The sequence below is a fragment of the Echinops telfairi genome, unplaced genomic scaffold (genome assembly GCF_000313985.2).
Source record: "Echinops telfairi isolate 266 unplaced genomic scaffold, ASM31398v2 ScPeMD7_3533;HRSCAF=4204_0, whole genome shotgun sequence".
NCBI classification, from domain to species: Eukaryota; Metazoa; Chordata; class Mammalia; order Afrosoricida; family Tenrecidae; genus Echinops; species Echinops telfairi.
This window is the reverse complement of record NW_022107431.1, coordinates 30,018,240-30,021,752: the sequence shown is the minus strand read 5'-3', so window position 1 is coordinate 30,021,752 and position 3,513 is coordinate 30,018,240.

Genomic DNA, 3,513 nt, shown 5'->3' with positions numbered 1-3,513 from the left:
ACAAGAGCTAAGGGACAAGATAACAAAAAACAGTAGCAAATTCACGGACTTTGCCAACTGATGGGAGGAGTCAGAGAACTGCACCAGTGACCTAGAGGCTAGCCAAGCAGACTTTAACACACGTGAAAAAAAGGTCAAATAACTTCATTAGAGAAGCTGAAGAAACCCTGAGAGCTATGTCTGATACTATGAAGAACATAATCAGAATAGTTGGATTACCAGAGGAAGACACAACAAAGAAGTCAATTGCAAAAATAACGAGGGGATCCTTGGGGGAAAACTTCCCCAGCTTAATGAATGAAAACCAGGCAACCATTCAGGCTAAAAGAACAACAGCTAGACTGAATCCCAAGAAGTCACCAAGGCATTTAATAGTTAAACTGGCCAACTTTGAGGAAAAGTAGAAAATCATAAGAGCAGCTAGGGAAAAACAAGGAGTCACATATAAAGGCGATCAGATATGAAGATGCTCAGACCTATCAGCAGACATTATGAAGAAGAGGACAGAGTAGAGTAACATATTCCAAAAATTGAAGGAAAATAATGCAAAGCCAAAAATACTCTATCAAGCCAAATTATTTATCAAGGATAATGGAGAAGTGAGAGTCTTCCTGGACAAGGTAAAACTCAAAATCTTTGTTAAAAGAAAACTAGCTCAATGAAAGATCCTTGCCGACCCAGGATGGGCAGAAAAACAACACACACCAAGCACAAATAAGAGACTGCCACATAGAACAACTCCACCCAGAGATCAACAAAGGGAAAACAGCATCCAAGATAGCATTGACTCAACAGTGGAAAGACGACAAAAATGAAACACACACACACACAAACACACACACACACACACACACACACACACACGCTCAACCTATGGATAAGAAAGGGAGGTAGGAAAACATCCAACACAAAAGGTACTAGATAACATCACAGAGTCCACAGATATATGCAATAACCCTGACTATCAATGGAATGAACTCAGGCATTAAAAGACAGAGACAGCAGACTGGCTTAGAAAACAAAACCCCTTGATCTGTGTCCTAAAGGAGACACAACTCAAGATTACTGACAAAAATAGGCTGAGAATCAAAGGCTGGAGAAAAGTTATGAAGCTAATAGTAATTTTTTTAAAAGCAGTGGTTGCAATCCTAATCTTGGATAAAATTGATCTCAATGTACAAACCATAACAAGAGATAAGAAGGGGCACTATATAATGCTCAAGGGAACAGTAGACCAAGAAGCGGTGAGTATATTAAACATATACTCACTGAACAACAGACTCAAGAAATTCGTCAATCAAATGCTACAAAACATGAAAAAAGACATCACAGGCTCAACAATTATAGTAGGTGACTTCATTACACCACTCTGAGAAAGACAGATAACAGGGAAAGAAACTTAACAAGGAGGCTACAGACCTAACCACTATAATTGGATAATTTGACCTGATAGATATTTACAGAACTCTCCACCGAAATGCAAAAAAAAATAATTCTTTTCAACCACACATGGCACATGTCAAAGACAGACCACATGCTGGTACACAAGTCAAATCTGTGTAAATTCAAGCACATTGATATCATACAGACCTCTCTTATTGACCATTATGCCATGACGCTGGAAACCAACAAAAGGACGATGAGAAAACAAGGGCAAACAATTGGAGTATGAGTAACTCTCTATTGCAAAAGGGGTGGGCACTTGGCCAGGTCAGAGATGACATAAGGAAATTTCTAGAAACTAATGAGAATGAGAACATGACGTACCAAAATTTATGGGGCATAACAAAGACAGTTATCAGAGGAAGTTTGATAGCAATAGATGCACAAAAGAAAAAGGAAGAGAGACTAATGATTGATATACCGACACAAAATTTACAGCAATGAGAGCAGAGTCAATAGGACAATCCTAATAGCAAAATAAAATTAAAAAAAAAATAAAATAAAATTCAGGGCTGAGATTCATGAGAGGGAAAATCTATGGAAAGATTAATGCAGCTAAAAGTTGGTTCTTGCACAGGATAAGCAGAATTGATAGACCATTGGCAAACCTAACCAAAGAAAGGATACCTAAAGTGGGCAAGGAACCCACAAGAATTGATAACTACAGACCAATATCCCTAATGAACATCAATGCAAAAATCTTTAACAAAATACTGGCCAATAGAATACAAAAGTATGTAAAACAAATAATTCACCATGACAAGTAGGATTCATATCAGGGATGCAAGGATGGTTCAACATATGAAATACCATTAGTATTATTTGCCACATTGAAATGAAAAATGATAACAACCACATGATAATATCAATAGATGTGGAAAAAGCATTCGACAACATCTAAAGCTCATTCCTGTTTAAGACACTCAAAAAGATATAATGGAAGGAAAATTCCTCAATATTATACAAGCTATACAAGCCAAGCTATACAACCCAATGCTGTAGTCAATGGAGAAAAGCTATACAAGCCAAATTATACAAGGCAACCTATACAAACTAATGTGGTAGTCAAAGGAGAAAAGAGGAAAACAATTCCTCTGAAGAATGGAACCAGACAAGGGTGCTCCTTGTCCACACTCCTGTTTAACATCGTACTGGAGGTCCTAGCTAACAGTATAAGGCAAATAAAAGACATCAAAAGTATTTGACTGCAGAAGGAAGAGGTGAATCTCTCATTATTCGCAGATGATAAGATTTTATATATGGAAAATCTCAAATGCTCCACAAGGGGAGTACTGGAAGCAATAGAGGATAAAAGATCAACAAAGAGAAGTCTATTGGACTGTGATACGCATAGGACAAGACCATGGGAAGGGGATAAAAAAGGTAGTGCCCTTCATAATAGCCAAACACAAATTGAAATGTCTTGGGATATACCTGACAAAAGACAAAAGATTTGTATGATGAAAACTACAGAACACTATTACAAGAAACCAAGAGTGACCTCAATAAATGGAAGGATATCCCATGTTCATGGATTGGAAAACTCAATAGAGTACAGATGTCAGATCTGCCCAAGGCACTATATAACTACAATGCAATCCCCATACAAATACCATCATCTTTCTTCAAAGGATTGGGGGGAAAAGCTGATTACTAACTTCATATGGAGAGGGAAGAAGCCCAAAATTAACAGAGATTTCCTCAAGAAGGACAAAGTTGAAGGACTTACTTTACCTGACTTTAGTGCCTATTATACAGCCATAGTGGTCAAAACAGTGTGGTGTTGGTATAATGATAGACACTCTGATCAGTGGAAAAGAAAAGAAAACCCAGAAATAAAATCATCAGCATTCAGACAACTGATCTTCAATAAGGACCCAAAAAAGATAAAATCGGAAGTGGTTGCCTCTTCAATAAGTGGTGCTGAAAAAAATGGATATCTACCTGCAGAAAAATGAAGCAAGACCTTTACCTCATTCCATGCACAAGAATAAACTCAAGGTGGATCACAGACCTTTAGGTAAAACCCCAAAATATTAGAGCCATCAACGAGGGAATTTGGACAAACCT